Below are 18,584 nucleotides of genomic sequence, written 5' to 3'. Positions count from 1 at the left end.
GTGTAGCCTTACCGGAGCTACTGCACCCTGTCTCATTTTGCTGAACCTGCTGAGAAGTTGAATCCGGAGCCTCAGTTACACTTTGCAGGACCTTTTATCACTACGTAGTAGTTTTGTCTCGTTCTCGTTTCAGTTTTATTCATCACTTGAATTACACATTTATCAAAAAAAAAAAAAACTGCACGTATTTACATCAAATGACGACACCCCAATATGCTCAGATTAGAATGAAGCTGTCAGGACAGATATAAAACCTACCAGTGCCAATAAAATGAAGCCCCACGGCTGGCACAGAACCTCACAAGAATCAGCGCTGGGAGAGTAAATGGTGTGTGGACCTCCCTTGGAGATGTACCTTTATTGGATACAAGGGTCACAATAGATGGTCACAATGGATGATGGGTGGCTTGGGCAAGGTGGACGGCCTGTTCGCTCCAATGTTATGATGATTTAGGGCAGAGAAAGCTCCTGTATCCTGAGACCGCGGCTTCCCAGAACCAACGTCACCGTGGTCTTCGAAGGAAGCGGAAGGGAGGATCCTGACTTGGAACGCAACCTAGACAACGCGTTTCACGCGCATGCGCCCCTAAGAGACTTGATGAGGTGAATGCGCGCAAAACGCATTGTCTAGGTTACCGGCCACAGCTATCGGCTTGCGTTCCAAGGCAGGATCCTCCCTTCCACTTCCTTCGAAGACCACGGTGATGTCGGTTCCGGGACGCCAGGTACCCACTTGCCTACCAGGCACTTATACCCCCTTATTTACCAGGCCAATTTTCAGCTTTCAGCGCTGCCGCACTTTGATTGACAATTGCGCGGTCATGCAACATTGTACTCATATGAAATTTTGATCATTTGTTTCTCACAAATAGAGCTTTCTTTTGGTGGTATTTAATTGCCACTGGGCGCTTTACTTTTTGCGCTATAAATAAAAAAAGTGCAAAAAATGTGAAAAAAAAAAAAAAAGTTTCTTTGTTTCTATTATAAATTTTTTCAAACAGGTAATTTTTCTCCTTCACTGATGTGCGTTGATGAGGCAGCACTGATGGGCACTGATAGGCGGCACTAATAGGCAGTACTAATGAGGTGGCACGGATAGGCGGCACTGATAGACAGCACTAATGAGGTGTCACGGATAGGCAGCACTAATATGCAGCACTGATAGGCGGCACTGATAGGTGACACTGATGATGGGTACTGATAGATGTCACTGACTGGCATCACTGCTGGGCACTGACTGGCACAACCGCTGGACACTGACTGGTGGCACTGACTGACAGCACTGCTGGGCTGCACTGGTGGGTGGCACTGGTGGGCACAGGTGGGTGGCACTGCCGAGCACAGGTAGGTGGCACTTCTGGGCACAGGTGTGTGACACTGCAGAGTGGCACAGGTGGGTGCACTGCTGGGCACAGGCGGGTGATCTGCTGGGCACAGGTGGGCGGAGCTAGTGGGCGCACTGCTGGGCACAGGTGGGCGGAACTTGCGGGTGGCACTGCTGGGCACCGAATATCAGGGCACTGATCATCAGTGCCCTGATGATCGGTGCCGATCCCCGCTCTGACAACTGCCGGTTCTCGGCAGTACTTTCCTCACGATCTGACAGCATGAGGAAAGTGCAGCCGAGAACCGGCACTTGCATTTCCCTCTGATCAGCGTGTCATTGGACGCTGATCACGTGGTAAAAGGCCGCTGTGATTGGCCTTTTACCACATCACGTGATCAGCTGTGTCCGTAGGACACAGCGATCACGGAGATCGCCGGGTGCGCGCCCAGGAGAGCGTGTTCTGGGAGGACGTCATATGACGTCCACCCAGAACTGGCCGGCCGCAGTGCAGCCGTCATTCGGCTATCTGCGGTCGGCAACTAGGTACAGGAGCCTCGTGTCTCAGGGTACAGGAGCTCTCTCTGCCCTACATCATCACAACATTGGAGCGAATGGGCCGTCCACCTTTCCCAAGCCACCCATCATCCATTGTGATCATCTGCTGTGACCCTTGTATACAATAAAGGAGGTCTATACACTATTTACTATTCACAGCGCTGATTCTTGTGAGGTTCTTGGATTCACAACACAAGTGTTCATTACATCAGCAGTGAGGATTTATGTCTCATATACTTTTGTAACCACGTATGGATGGCTCTTTACTGCGCTTGGAACAACTGACAGCCACGGCGGGCATACACTGACCAGGATGGAGGATGCAGCCAGTCACGCGGGGATTTCCAGCAACCCTATGCTCAGTTACTAGGTTTGCACACCAACCATGCCGATGATAAGGGGCTCCCACCATGTCTTCTAAAGTTTTACTTATTTTATATTATGGAGAATGTAACAGGAGAATGGAAACACCTATAACTCCCAGGTGGGCAGGAAAAGAGATCTCGCTTCTGGAGCATCCAAGACAAACGATCATTCAAGGGCTGGCTCAGCCCACTAGGCCTATTACTAAAACATCACTTCAGGATGGATGGATTGTTTAGAGAGGAATTGGCGGGAAGGGTTAGCTTTGGGGTGCCAGGCAGTGATATTCAGGTAAGCACAATAAAGAAAAAAGTATAAAAACATTGAAATTCAGCAATTCATTGAGAAAAGTCCAAAATCATTTGTTGCCTCTGATGTAAGGCCATCTCTTCCGTCCCGCTCTAAAGCTTCCCGTTGGCAAAGGCAGCTTCTTGGAACTGAGGAACAAAACTTCGGAAATAAGCTCTGCAAGAAAACAAACATCAGACCGTCAGCTGGGCTTAAAGTAAACCGTTCCCGCTCCAAAGTTAGCAAAAACAACATGGCTAAATATGAACCATTCAGATTATAAACATCGAACTAGAGTAGTCGAACCAATGAACAGTCAATGAGAAGAGGGGTGTCAATGCTGGAAGCCTGGTTTGGACAGGAGGAGGGAAGAGCTCAGGGAGGACTACATCAGATTCCACAAATATCAATTTTGGGTAGACTGATCCTTTAAATCACTTACACCACAGGTGTCAAACTGGCGGCCCTCCAGCTATTGCCAAACTTCAAGTCCCATGAGGCATTGCAAGATTGACAGTTACAAGCATGACTCCCAGAGGCATGATGGGACTTGTAGTTTTGCAACAGCTGGAGGGCCGCCAGTTTGACCCCCTTGACTTACACCATATGACCAAACGTTTGAGGACACCTGTAGGCCACCCCATTCCAAAAACCAAGGCTATTAATATAGATTTGGCTCCTCTTTGTGGCTTTAACATTCTCCCATCTTCTGGGCGGGCTTTCTGCAAGATTTGGAGGGTCTCTGTTGGAATTCTTGCCCATGTGTGAGGTCACGTACTGATGTTGGATTAGAAGGCCTGTCTCACCCTCACCATTCTAATTAGTGTTCAGTAGGGTGGATATCAGGGCTCTGTGCAGACCATTCAAGTTCCTCCACACCAAACTCATAAAACTATACCTTCATGCATCTGGCTTTGTGTCATACCTTTGTGCCGTACCATACCTTCATGCATCTGGCATGGTGGAGCAGAAAAGGACCTTCCCTCAACTGTTACCAGAAGTCTGGAAGCTCACAATGGTCTAATATGTCTTTGTGTGCTATAGTTTTCAACCACAACAGCATTTTTTAGGTCAGGTATAGATGCCGGAAGAGAAGACCTGGATTGCAATTAGCACTCCCGTTCATCCCAAAGGTGTTCAGTAGGGTTGAGGACAGAGCTCTGTGCAGACCATTCAAGTTCCTCCACACCAAACCATACCTTCACGCATCTGGCTTTGTGCATAGGGCACAGTCAGGGTGGAGAAGAAAAGGACCTTCCCTAAACTGTTACCAGATGTTTGGAAGCTAACAATGGTCTATTACGTCTTTGTATGCTTTAGTAATCAACCACAACAGCATTTTTATGGTCGGGTATTCATCCTAGATGAGAAGACTTCTAGAATTCCTGTTCATCCCAAAAGTGTTCAGCAGGGTGGCAGACAGGACTCTGAAGGACACTGGATTCCCTCCACATCAAACTCATCAAACCATGTCTTTATGGAGCTGGCTTGGTACAGAAGATCCAAAAGTCAACTAGCCAATGTTGTCCGTAAAGAATTTCCATTTTTGTATCATGAGGAACATACACTGCAAAGGGGGCAAAATGTCGATCGCATTTCAGCCACGTCTGACCTTAACCATAACCTTGATGTGGTTACAATTAAAGTTGGCCAAACTCTTTGGTTGCACAGTAGTTTAGGGGCTAGCACACCTGTCTTGCAGCACTAGGGTCCCTCAGTCTGAATTCCAAGCTGGACAATACCTGCATGGAGTTAGCATGTTCTCCCTGTGCTCGAGTGGCTCTCCTCTGAGTACTCTGGTTTTCCTCCCACACTCCAAAGACACAGGTTATTTGACCCCTCTTTAAATTGGCCCAGAGAGTTTTCCTCTTTTGTACTGTATGTTCCACAGGATACGTTTGGGACACCAGTGAGTTCTGGCTATTGGATGTGTCGTTTACCATCCATGTTCCTGCACCGTTAGGCTCCCTCTCTTCCTTGTCCTGCAATGCTTCTGGGTTTCATGGCCAATGTCGCAGCTGATGATGCCTTTGGCATGCACCTCGTAAGGGACTGTGCCTATCCTAGGGAACTTAATGATGGAGTCCATTGATGGAGCAACGTTCTGCTTGCCTCGGAGCTCTTACTTGTGGTTTCTCTCCTTGACTGCTGTTCTCCAAGGATTGTTCTCTCATGCGCCAAAAACTAGAAATGGCGCTGATAGGGCAACCAGCACAAGTCTATAAAAGTCCAACTTGAGCAAATGGTCCTGTAATGCTATTTACAACCTTACTTAAGGAAGCCACCCCAGAGTAGAAAGTCGCCTCTGTAATGGAACAACAAGGGAGAAAGGGGGCGCCCAATAAGTGTAGCATTAATCTCCTTTATTAAAATACAATTTGCAACTCTCTGGATTAACAGATCAAAGGCATATCTCCACAAGAACACCAGTCAGTCCCCAGCCTTCATTAGTGGGACTGACAGCAGTGTTTTTGCAGAAATATGTTTTTGGTCTGTTAACCCTGTCAGTTGCCAGTTGTATTTTAATAAAGTGGATGATTTTAATGCTACACTTAGTGGGCGCCCCTTTCTGTTCTCCTGTACAACAAACTTGGCTCTTCTCTTTAGGATTTGCTTGTCTGCTGCCCGTGCCGACCCTAGGTTTGTGTCCTGGACCTTCTACTAGGCTGACTGCTTTGGACTTACCAATACTTTGCTTCCCACCATTTGGCACGTTGAGTAGGGTGAACCTGTGGGCTGCGCCAGGTCACATCCCCCAGGTTTCCACCATTTGGCACGTTGAGCAGGGTGAACCTGTGGGCTGCGCCAGGTCACATTCCCCAGGTTTCATCCATTTAGAAGGTTGAGCAGGGTGAACCTGTGGGGTGCTTCAGGTCACATCCCCCAGGTTCCCACCATTTGGCATGTTGAGCAGGGTCAACCTATGGGCTGTGCCAGGTCACATCCCCCAGGTTCCCACCATTTGGCATGTTGAGCAGGGTGAACCTGTGGGCTGCGCCAGGTCACATTCCCCAGGTTTCATCCATTTAGAAGGTTGAGCAGGGTGAACCTGTGGGGTGCTTCAGGTCACATCCCCCAGGTTCCCACCATTTGGCACGTTGAGCAGGGTGAACCTGTGGGCTGCTTCAGGTCAAATCCCCCAGGTTCCCACCATTTGGCACGTTCAAGGGAAGCCATTGTGAAGACCAGCTGGTGCTTAGAGCCCGCAGCACCTGCCACACGTGGGCTCACATTTTGAGGCACTGCGATGAGATGCTGTGGACCTACACTTGGAGTGGTACTGCCAAGCTGCGCTGTGTGATGCTCGGAGTGGGTTGAGCAGCACTAATTTCTTTTTGTTGGTCTGGGGGAACAGAAAAGGGTCTTCCCCAAACTGTTACCTCAGGGTTGGAAGAGCACAATGGTCTAAATCAAGGGTCTCCAAACTCTCTGAACAAAGGGCCAGTTAACTGTCCTTCAAACATTAGCGGGGCCGGACTGTGGTCAAATGTCCTGGTGTCAGTGGGAGTATAGAATGCTGCATAATTGGTATTAGGAGGAGAAATAGTGCCCCACCATTGTTGTCAGTGGGAGGAATAGTGCCCCATCATTGGTGTCAGTGGGAGGAATAGTATCCCATCATTGGTGTTAGTGGAGGGAATAGTGTCCCATTATTGGTGTCAGTGAGAGGAACAGAGACCCCTCATTGGCATAAATAGGAGGAATAGTGCCCCATCATTGGTATCAGTGGGAGGAATAGTGTCCCATCATTGGTGTCAGTGGGAGGAATAGTGCCCCATCATTGGTGTCAGTGGGAGGAATAGTGCCCCATCATTGGTGTCAGTGGGAGGAATGGTGTCCCATCATTGGTGTCAGTGGGAGGAATAGTGCCCCATCATTGGTGTCAGTGGGAGGAATAGTGCCCCATCATTGTTGTTAGTGGGAGGAATAGTGCCCCATCATTGGTGTCAGTGGGAGGAATAGTGCCCCATCATTGGTGTCAGTGGGAGGAATAGTGTCCCATCATTGGTGTCAGTGGGAGGAATAGTGCCCCATCATTGGTGTCAGTGGGAGGAATAGAGCCTCATCATTGGTGTCAGTGGGAGGAATAGTGCCCCATCATTGGTGTCAGTGGGAGGAATAGTGCCCCATCATTGGTGTCAGTGGGAGGAATAGTACCCCATCATTGGTATCAGTGGGAGGAATAGTGCCCCATCATTGGTGTCAATGGAGGGAATAGTGCCCCATCATTGGTGTCAGTGGGAGGAATAGTACCCCATGATTGGTGTCAGTGAGAGGAATAGTGCCCCATCATTGGTGTCAGTGGGAGGAATAGTGCCCCATCATTGGTGTCAGTGGGAGGAATAGTGCCTCATCATTGGTGTCAGTGGGAGGAATAGTGCCCCATCATTGGTGTTAGTGGGAGGAATAGTGCCCCATCATTGGTACCAGTGGGAGGAATAGTGCCCCATCATTGGTGTCAGTGGGAGGAATAGTGCCCCATCATTGGTGTCAATGGGAGGAATAGTACCCCATCATTGGTATCAGTGGGAGGAATAGTGCCCCATCATTGGTGTCAATGGAGGGAATAGTGCCCCATCATTGGTGTCAGTGGGAGGAATAGTACCCCATGATTGGTGTCAGTGGGAGGAATAGTGCCCCATCATTGGTGTCAGTGGGAGGAATAGTGTCCCATCATTGGTGTCAGTGGGAGGAATAATGCTCCATAATTGATGTCAGTGGGAGGAATAGTGCCCCATCATTGGTGTCAATGGAGGGAATAGTGCCCCATCATTGGTGTCAATGGAGGGAATAGTGCCCCATCATTGGTGTCAGTGGGAGGAATAGTGCTCCATCATTGGTGTCAGTGGGAGGAATAGTGCCCCATCATTGGTGTCAATGGAGGGAATAGTGTCCCATCACTGGTGTCAGTGGGAGGAATAGTGCCCCATCATTGGTGTCAGTGGGAGGAATAGTGTCCCATCATTGGTGTCAGTGGGAGGAATAGTGCCCCATCATTGGTGTCAGTGGAGGGAATAGTGTCCCATCATTGGTGTCAGTGGGAGGAATAGTGCCCCATCATTGGTGTCAGTGGGAGGAATAATGCTCCATTGTTGGTATCAGTGGCAGGAACTATGCCCCACTCTTGCTGAAAGTGGGGGGGAATAATGGCCCCCAGGCCGCAGTTTGGAGACCACTGGTCTAAATGGTCTTTGTATGATGTAGTATTACTAGGACCCTTCCATGGGGGGTCCACATGGTTTTGGCTAGGTATGCACCGACACCAATATCGAGTACTTGAACTCGTGAAAATGATACTTTGCAGTGAATTTGTATCAATACAAAATGTATGAATGCAAATCGCACAGCAAAGAATAGCATTAGCTTTGATCGGGAATGCGATTCCTGTCCATATTGCATGCGGTTCCCCCGCTGCTCCTGTGTGAAGCCCGGCTTGTCAGAGTACGGGAAGTGCTCCTGTGTGAAGCCCGGCTTGTCAGAGTACGGGAAGTGCTCCTGTGTGAAGCCCGGCTTGTCAGAGTACGGGAAGTGCTCCTGTGTGAAGCCCGGCTTGTCATAGTACGGGAAGTGCTCCTGTGTGAAGCCCGGCTTGTCATAGTACGGGAAGTGCTCCTGTGTGACGCCCGGCTTGTCAGAGTACAGGAAGTCTCTCCTCATCCCATGACGTCACAGAAGGAAAAGCTGGAGACTTGAAATCCCTTTCTCTCCGGGAATGACAGCATGGGCTAGATGGCTTCTGATTGGTCAGCACCGCCGCGGTGTCTGCAAACACACCTTTCATCATACTTCCTATATCCAGTAAATGAGATGAATGGCGTGTGCGGCGCTCCCCATACAGCACCCTCATTGAGTGACACCGGAGGGGCGGTACAAAGCGATCCACCTGCTCGTCTGAGGTAATGCAGTTCACTGTCACAATAATAAGAAGTGTGATACGTTCAGAAGGTAATCGCGGGATTAGGCGCAGTTAATGCTTCTAATCCTCAGCACGCCTCTACAGCGATGTGTTCATACCTACAGTCTACTCTCACCCCGTGCCTTCCAACTCCTTAAAGTGTACCTGTCACTCGGGGTGCGAACGAGGGCTGGGCGATGGTGACGATGGTGACATATCGCCCACAGCACAATCACCTGGGACAAGTTTTTACTTACCCTCTTAGGCTCGGAACGCGATTGCGTCTCCCCTGCTGGTGGCATCCCACCGGTCCGGGTAGCGAGGAAGCAACAGGTAAGTGGGAAGTTAGCAATTCTGTTGCTTGGCGGTGTCTGCTCCTCTCTGTTCCTGGGCCATCATCATTATAGGAATGCTGACTTCACCCCAAGTCGGAGCATAGACACCCCAACCCTCTTGGTTCTATGGGGTCCCCAAGTCCCAGACGTCCTCCACTGCCCTGCCTGATACAAAGTAAAGGAGAACCAACTAGAAATTGTGGGGCTCTCTACGGCCTGCCTGACAGGGCCACCCTCCAACCTCCTGTGAGCTCCTGACAGCACCACCTTTGCCTAGAGGGAGGATTATCCTTGACCAGGATCATATCCAACTCCTAAAGGGGACCTCTACCGATTCATTCAATGCGTATATACATTACGCATCTGGTGAGTGCGTAACTTTACCACACTATTTGGAGCACCAATACCGGATTTTGCTGTCATTCCGCACCTAGACCTGCAGACTGTCACTTTCCGATTGATTTATTATTTTTGGCATATATATATATATATATTTACGGACAGATATTTCATACTCATTATTTTTAGCGCTGCACTTATTTATTTATTTCAATTATAAAAATACTGACTTCACCCCAAGTCTGAGCATAGACACCCCAACCATCTTGGTTCTATGGGGTCCCCAAGACCAAGAAGTCCTCCACTGCCCTGCCTGATACAAAGCAAAGGAGAACCAACTAGAAATTGTGGGGCTCTCTACAGCCTGCCTGACAGGGCCACCCTCCAACCTGACACCCACCAACCTGACACCCACCAACCTGACACCCACCAACCTGACACCCACCAACCTGACACCCTCCAACCTGACACCCTCCAACCTGACACCCACCAACCTGACACCCTCCAACCTGACACCCACCAACCTGACACCCTCCAACCTGACACCCACCAACCTGACACCCTCCAACCTGACAGTCCCTGCCTTTCAATAGCTTCTTGCACAGAAATCTCACCAGCAAATACATACAAGTTCCCCAAGGCATCGGATCAGCAGAAGAGGCCAGAGAGGGGACTTTATTTGATCATTTTTCAGGAACAGGTTGAGTAATCCTCCCTGCGCAGCTTCTGACATTAATGCAGGGGTGGGCAACTGTGGCCCTCCAGCTGTTGGTGAAGTCCCATCATGCCTCTGCCTTTGGGAGTCATGCTTGTAACTGTCAGTTTTGCAATGCCTCATGGGACTTGTAGTACTACAACAGTTGGAGGGCCACAGTTGCCCACCCCTGCATTAAAGTGATTCTAAAGGATCAATTGGTTTTCCCCTTAAAATAAAAAAACATTTCTTACCTGTTCTGTAATGGATTTGCACAGAGCAGTCCTGATCCTCCTTTTCTGGAATCCCGCTAGCGCTCCTGGCTCCCCCCACCCCCCTTATGGTGGGCACTTGTGCGTATGTGCTCTGTGCACTCATAAAACACACAGAGCGTGGCTTTGGTCCCACCCCCTCCTCACTGGCTGTGATTGACAAAAGCAGGAGCTAATAGCTCCCACTGCTGTGTCTAAGCCAATGGAGAGAAAGACTAGAGAGCCTCTGCTCTGGTGCAAGTATAAGGAGGGGCTGGGGGGTGAAGGGGTGGTGGGTGGGCTGCAATCATTTGAAATACTTTCTGCTTTTTTTTCCAACCACTTTAAAGTTACTTCTATAATAATCAGCCGTCTTACAAAACCCCGGACCCCGCATTCACTGTATCCGCTCTCCCCGGACCCCGCATTCACTGTATCCGCTCTCCCCGGACCCCGCATTCGCTATATCCGCTCTCCCCGGACCCCGCATTCACTATATCCGCTCTCCCCGGACCCCGCATTCACTGTATCCGCTCTCCCCGGACCCCGCATTTGCTATATCCGCTCTCCCCGGACCCCGCATTCACTATATCCGCTCTCCCCGGACCCCGCATTCACTATATCCGCTCTCCCCGGACCCAGCATTCACTATATCCGCTCTCCCCGGACCCCGCATTCACTATATCCGCTCTCTCCGGACCCCGCATTCGCTATATCCGCTCTCCCCGGACCCCGCATTCACTATATCCGCTCTCCCCGGACCCCGCATTCACTATATCCGCTCTCCCCGGACCCCGCATTCACTATATCCGCTCTCCCCGGACCCCGCATTCGCTATATCCGCTCTCCCCGGACCCCGCATTCACTATATCCGCTCTCCCTGGACCCTGCATTCACTGTATCCGCTGTCCCTGGACCCCCCATTCACTGTATCCGCTCTCCCCGGACCCCGCATTCACTATATCCGCTCTCCCCGGACCCCGCATTCACTATATCCGCTCTCCCCGGACCCCGCATTCACTGTATCCTCTCTCCCCGGACCCTGCATTCACTGTATCCGCTGTCCCCGGACCCCGCATTCACTATATCCCCCCCCGGACCCCGCATTCACTATATCCGCTCTCCCCGGACCCCGCATTCACTATATCCCCTCTCCCCGGACCCCGCGTTCACTATATCCGCTCTCCCCGGACCCCACATTCATTATATCCACTCTCCCCGGACCCCGCATTCACTATATCCGCTCTCTACTATGCCTGATCCTGAAAATGAAAAATAGTCCCCTCTCTATTCCCGCCGCTTCACTAATGACTCCTGGGGAACTTTTATATAATTTCTGGGAGCCGTGTCCCGTGGGATTACCGTGGATTCAAAGGTATTAAAAAGAGTCCCCTCTATGCCCCAGGCTTGGGCACGGTACAGGAGAGTCAGCTCTACCCAAATGGCTGTCCCTGAGCACAGATGTCGGGTTCTTGTGTATTCTGCAACATTAATCATCCCCAGAGATCTTCAGATGTGGACTAAACTGCAAGACGAGCAAACCTTGTAATATATACCTCCTGGTGTCACCTCATCTACATTCACTGCAGTGACTGGCTGCCTGTATTATGGCTCAGACTCACATATACAATATTGCCCAAAGTATTGGGCCCGCCCCCCAAATCATGTGATTCAGGTGTTCCAATCCCCTCCCAATCATGTGATTCAGGTACTCCAATCCCCTCCCAATCATGTGATTCAGGTGCTCCAATCCCCTCCCAATCATGTGATTCAGGTGTTCCAATCCCCTCCATGGACACAGGTGTATACAATCAAGCCCCTAGGCATGCAGACTACTTCTACAAACATTGGTGAAAGAATGGGTCGCTCTCAGGAGCTCAGTGACTCCAAGCGTGGTCCCGTGATAGGTGGCCACCTGTGCAATAAGTCCATCCGTGACATTTCCTGGCTACTAAATATTCCACGCTCAACTGTTAGTGGGATTATAACAAAGTGGAAGCCACTGGGAACAACAGCCACTCAGCCACCAAGTGGTAGGCCACGTCACATGACAAGGCGGGGTCAGCACATGCTGAAGCGCACAGTGCGCAGAAGTCACCAACTGTCTGCAGAGTCAATAGCTAAAGACCTCCAGACTTGGTGTGGCCTTCAGATAAGCCCAACAACAGTGTGTAGAGAGCTTCATGGAATGGGTTTCCATGGCCGAGCAGCTGCATCCAAGCCTTCCATCACCAAGTGCAACATTGGTGTCACGTGCAGATATTTTCTGCGCAGAAATCTGCAACTTGTATGAAACACATTGAAAACAGATGTCTCTGCACATGAAATCTGCACGTCACCCTCAATCAGTTTTTCTACACTTAAACAAGACCTTACAAACAGGAAACCAAAGAGAAAATTAAATGAACAGAATATTTCAGGGCAACTACTGAGTGACCCAAAAGATGGAAATGCAAAGAATCGGATGCCGTGGTGCAAAGCACGCCGCCACTGGGCTCTAGAGCAGAGGAGGCGTGTTCTCTGGAGGCACCAATCACAGTTCTCTGTCTGGCAATCTGATGGACATGTCTGGGTTTGGCAGTTGCCAGGAGAACGGTACTTGCCTGACTGCATTGTGCCAAGTGTAAAGTTTAGTGGAGGGGGGATTATGGTGTGGGAGTGTTTTTCAGGGGTTGGGGTTGACCCCCTAGTTCCAGTGAAGGGAACTCTTAAGGCGTCAGACATTTGCGTGTTTGGGGTGGAGGAAGTTGACTGTCCTGCACAGAGTCCTGACCTCAACCCCATAGAACACCTTTGGGATGAATTAGAGCGGAGACTGCGAACCAGGCCTCCTCCCCCGACATCAGTGCCTGACCTGACAAATGTGCTTCTGGAAGAATGGTCCAACCTTCCCATAGACACCCTCCTAAACCTTGTGGACGGCCTTCCCAGAAGAGTTGACGCTGTTAAAGCTGCAAAGGGCGGGGCCAACTCAATATTGAACCCTACGGACTAAGACTGGGGGGCCATTAAAGGTCATGTGTGTGGAAAGGGCGGGGCCAACTCAATATTGAACCCTACGGACTAAGACTGGGAGGCCATTAAAGGTCATGTGTGTGGAAAGGGCGGGGCCAACTCAATATTGATCCCTACGGACTAAGACTGGGGGGCCATTAAAGGTCATGTGTGTGGAAAGGGTGGGGCCAACTCAATATTGATCCCTACGGACTAAGACTGGGGGGCCATTAAAGGTCATGTGTGTGGAAAGGGCGGGGCCAACTCAATATTGATCCCTACGGACTAAGACTGGGGGGCCATTAAAGGTCATGTGTGTGGAAAGGGTGGGGCCAACTCAATATTGAACCCTACGGACTAAGACTGGGAGACTAGGGAATTTCATGTACTTTTGGTAATATAGTGTATTAGCAGATGTGTAGCGGGGATACTGGTAATGTTGAATTCCACCAACCTGCCAGGATTCCCTCCGCAATGCTGGGTTTCAGTAAGCTGCTTTCCATCATCCAGCCCCATGGATGCTCAGCCAACCCGAAGGATCATGTTTATTCCAGCAGCTGGACCAGAAGACATAGTCAAGTAGACAGATCGTGTCTCTGCGCCCAATGTTCTCAGGTATGTCTAAGCCAGTATGGGTGGTGGCACTCTGGGGGTGGTCATCCATGCTAGTTTAGATGTATCGGAAGTGAAGAGCTGGACCAGCACCTGCATTTGTTGGGGCATTTGATTGTGGACCAACTTGGCGATGTTCTCAGGTGTCTGCGTTCAGCTTCTATGTGCTCCTATCAGCTCCCCAGACAAAGTGGGACTAGTAAATGATCGTATTTTAACAATCACCAGAGAACAGAGTTCGATAAATCAGACCTCTAATGAAACGCTCATTTTATCTGTAATAATATAGGAATAGAATGGCTGGGATGAATCCACACAAAGGCAAATACTAGTCTCTCATGGAGAAAATACTGCTACTGGTCTCCTCCAGTGCTGCTTGGCATTTGGTCAGACGATCTTTTCTGAGGGGGAAGGATCAGCCAATGCAACTGCAGAACTTCTAATGAAATGCTGTTCTAAGTACTGGAGGGAGCTTAGGACAACATTTTCTCCATGTCAGCACCTCCATGATTCTCTATTGATCTGTTACAAGAATACGAACATTTGAGTCTGCTTTACATAGGCCACTTTAAGTGGACATTATGTGTTCATATTACACAGACATACAGCCAGGGCTTTTCTCAGAGAACAGGTGCAGGTACTCCCCACCTCCGAGCACCGTCCCTTAGTTCCACCCCCTACCCACCTCCAAGCACCGCCCCTTGATTCCACCCACTACCCACCTCCGAGCACAGTCCCTTGGTTCCACCCCCTACCCACCTCCGAGCACCGTCCCTTAGTTCCACCCCCTACCCACCTCCGAGCACCGTCCCTTAGTTCCACCCCCTACCCACCTCCAAGCACCGCCCCTTGATTCCACCCACTACCCACCTCCGAGCACCGCCCCTTGGTTCCACCAACTACCCACCTCCGAGCACCGTCCCTTGGTTCCACCCCCTACCCACCTCCAAGCACCGCCCCTTGGTTCCACCAACTACCCACCTCCGAGCACCGCCCCTTGGTTCCCCCCCCTACCCACCTCCAAGCACCGCCCCTTGGTTCCACCAACTACCCACCTCCAAGCACCTCCCCTTGGTTCCACCCCCTACCCACCTCCAAGCACCGCCCTTTGGATCCACCCCCTATCCACCTCCGAGCACTGTCCCACCTCATTGGCTCCCACTGCTGTCAATCACAGTCAGTGAGCCAATGAGGAGAGAGAGTGGGTGGGGCCGAGCCACCACTCTGTGTGTGACTGGACACACAGAGCATCCGCTGGGGAGCGAGCCTGCTTGGGTGGCCCCATAGCAAGCCGTTTCCTCTGTGGGCACTCGGCAGGAGGAGGGCATCAGGAGGGCCAGCGGGGGCCCAGAGGAGGATCAGGGCTGCTCTCTGCAAAACCATTACAAAGCAGGAAAGTATGACCTGCCTTTAATATCACTTTAATCCCATCCAGGCAGTTGCATCCATTGTCCCTGGCTCAGGTTTCCCATTGATGAGTCACATTTTACATTTGACACCAGGGTGGTCTCAAGATTTTGCACTCTTACAAATGGTGCTACAATGGGGAAAACATTGAGGAACGTTGGTTTAAACGATTCTGATTTGACTGACTGACCTAAATTATTAACTGCAAAAAAAAAAAGAATAAAATTTTGGTAAATTTACCAACAGAATTTTAAAATTTTCAGAAGTCAGCTTCCTGTGGTTCCCTCCAATACTGTACAGTTGTGCTCAAAAGTTTGCATACCCTGACAGAAATTGTGAAATTTTGGCATTGCTATTGAAAATATGACTGACATCTTTTTATGTCCTTTTCCATCTTTATAAAGTTCCATTACCTTGTTACGCAGGACTTTTGACGGTTCTTTTCTGCTCCCCATGGCTCAGTATCTAGCCTAGTCAGTGCTTCCACGTAAGAGCGAACAAACTCATTGACTATTTATACACTGACACTAATTACAATCTAACCTCTTCACGCCGGCCGAACGCAAATGTGCGTCCTCCCGGGGTCTGGGCCTAGATGCCGAGCGACCGAACATTTGCGTTCTATTAAAAAAGGACGTATGTGTCGAGAGCGCGTGCCCTGCGAGCTCCCAGCACACGTCTGGTACTCATGGATAGGTCCCAATCTCCTCTGTCGATCGGGACCTTTCTCGATCATGTGACCGCCGTGACGCGTCGTCACGGCGGTCACATGACCGTAAACCCGGCCCCGCCTCCTGAAACTCTTAAAGGGCCAGGAGGCGCTGGCATGAAGGGGTTAAAAAGCCACAGATGTGGGACATTAACCTCTAATTGGCATTTTAACCCGTGTGTGTCTATACCAAGGCCAAACATTCCAGGGGGCGGAGACTTCTGATCTGGGGGCGGAGACTTCTGATCCGGGGGGCGGAGACTTCTGATCCGAGCCATTTGGGTGATTTCTGTTATTATTATGATTTAAAAAGGAGCCAAACAACTATTGGATAATAAATGGCTTCATATGATCATCATCCTTCAATAAAAGGGCATTTATTGGCAGATCAGTCAGATTTTCAATATCAATGCCAAAAGTTCACAATTTCTGCCCCAGGGGTATGAAAACTTTTGAGCACAACTGTATACACAATGTTCCTGAAGGAGGCTGGACCTCTAATCTGCAGCATCTGTAAATTATAACCGTTTAGATTCCCAATGAAAGGAGGGCGTTCTACACACTATCAGAAAGTGACATCACGTCGGTCACGATGACAGATCGGCACATCATGGCGTTTAGTAAAGGAAGAACCTCCTACAAACATTTTATGGAAGGATCAAATAAACAACAAAAAAACAACAACTTTATCAGCAGCCTAACCTCCCTGAGATGACATAATGGGAACGTTTATAAATGTAAATTGTAACAAAGTGGAAGGAAAATGAAAAGCGTCACCCAGACATCCAGCTTTCCGACAGTCACCTACTCTTAGGGCCCCACGTACACAGCAGCCCATAGACGCACGTTTAGCAGCCGTTCAGCGTTTTTTCAGCAGCCCCTGAACTCTCCCTAATGTTCTCCTATGTGTCCGTGTACACATCGTCGTTTACAGTAGCCATTGAGAAATACCGTGTGAGCTGTGATTGGTCACAGCTTGTCACATGGTGTGAATGGCCCTGTACCATGTGACCTCTGTGATCATCCACAGATTTCACACGTAGTAAGCAATGGTGTCAGAAGTGACATCTTGCTAACTACTCTTCATGTGATCACTGATTGGCCAATCAGTGATCACATGATTGGGACCTCACACAGAGGTCCCGTACAACGATCCGTGTTCTACTGTGTCCGGAGGACACAGCGGGCACCGGATCGTGGTGCCGTGTGCTCCCAGGGAGCGCGCACAAGCAGGGGGCGGGGAGGCCGTTTATGAACGTCCACCCGCCCCTGCACTGCTCCCGTCCGGCCGTTTATATACAATGGTGGTTAAAAGATAACCTCAGGAGACCTTCCCAAATGCCCAGAATGCACTGAAAAATAGTAAATAATGAACTATTTTAGACATTTTTAGAGGAATACAGAGAGCAGAAGCAGAGACAGTAGTATGTGTGGAGATGACCGGTCTTTTCTGGTTGTATTCACTATGGATCCCATCATGAGGATAATGCGGCGCGTTCTGCCATTTTTTCCTTCACGTGAAACCTGGAACTGACTGCGCCGGTGTGCCGGGTCCATCGGAATACATAGAAAAAATTTTGCATGCATTTCTGATGATGAAAAAAGTCTCCGGACAGCATCTGGACATGAAGTAGTTAAAAAACACTTCTAAAGGCAAACGCTTATAAACGCAGTTACAAGCGTTTGGCATTTAAAACGCCGGTAAAATCTACTCCTGAACGCAAGTTTGGTGCGTTCAAAAAAACGACTGTAAACTCCACTGCCTGCAAAGGACGATGTGTACACGGGCACATAGGAGGACATTAGGGAGAGTTCAGGGGCTGCTGGAAAAAACGCTGAACAGCTCCTGAATGTCAGTTTATCGGCTGCGATGTACATGGGCCCTCAGACACATTCAACATGCACAGGCCTAGTGTACCCGCCCACATTCACTACAATTCCCAGAGGATGATGGGAACTGTAGTTTCCTTTTACTGCAGAGAGAGGAGAGGATGTGATGTCATCCCGGCGGTTACACCTCCTCATTGGCACAGCAGATGCAATTATTTAGAATTACAGAGACGAGGTCATGAAAATTCCGTTAGTAAGGATTTAGTTGGTAAGGATTTTCAAAATTGTATTAGCCGTTTCGTGTTTTGCGTAGAGGGGTGTACTAATGGCTGAATTATTTTTTGCCTATCCTGGAGTTCTTCTTCAAAAAGAAAAAAAACAAAAGTTTCCTGTTGTCTTGTGACGCTCATGAGCGAGGGGCCACAATACTGGCGATAGAATTTTACTCTTCACCCAAACGTCCTCTCCACTCCCCCCACGACCTCCTGCTCTCTAGCTCCCCTGTCTCCTCCTCCCATGCTCGTCTCCAGAGCCTCCCATCCTCTGGAACTCTCTACCCCAATCTATCAGACTATCTCCTACTCTGCTCACTTTTAGGCAATCTCTGAAAACCGATCTCTTCAGGGAAGCCTATCCCGCCCTCAGCTAATAATGGAATCTTCTACTCCTCCTACCAGCCCATCCCCCACAGTTACCTTTTGTACCACCAGCCCCTCCCTCTTAGATTGTAAGCTCCCAGGATCAGGGCCCTCCTATCCCTCTTGTATTGACCTGTATTGTTGCTGTATTGTTTCCCGTTATATTGTAAAGCGCTGAGCACACTGTTGGCGCCATAAATCCTGTATAATAATAATAATATAAATCCTGTATTATAATAATAATATAAATCCTGTATTATAATAATAATATAAATCCTGTATAATAATAATAATATAAATCCTGTATTATAATAATAATAATATAAATCCTGTATAATAATAATAA

At 49.4% G+C, this 18,584-nt stretch overlaps 1 long non-coding RNA gene across 1 annotated transcript in view; it reads right to left on the bottom strand.

The window, feature by feature from the left end:
* Positions 1 to 111: 111 nt before the first annotated feature.
* The window catches only part of LOC149440567 (uncharacterized), a 60,705-nt gene continuing 42,232 nt past the window's right edge, over positions 112 to 18,584 (bottom strand). Inside the window, exon 2 of the long non-coding RNA XR_016307568.1 lies at positions 112 to 2,710. This is a non-coding gene — a long non-coding RNA (uncharacterized LOC149440567). The remainder of the gene's footprint in view (positions 2,711 to 18,584) is intronic.

The sequence above is a fragment of the Staurois parvus genome, unplaced genomic scaffold (assembly GCF_062004578.1).
Source record: "Staurois parvus isolate SC_StPar_1 unplaced genomic scaffold, SC_StPar_1.0 ptg001069l, whole genome shotgun sequence".
NCBI lineage: Eukaryota > Metazoa > Chordata > Amphibia > Anura > Ranidae > Staurois > Staurois parvus.
The sequence above is the reverse complement of the archived record's forward strand: the minus strand, read 5'-3'. Positions and strand labels throughout refer to the sequence as shown.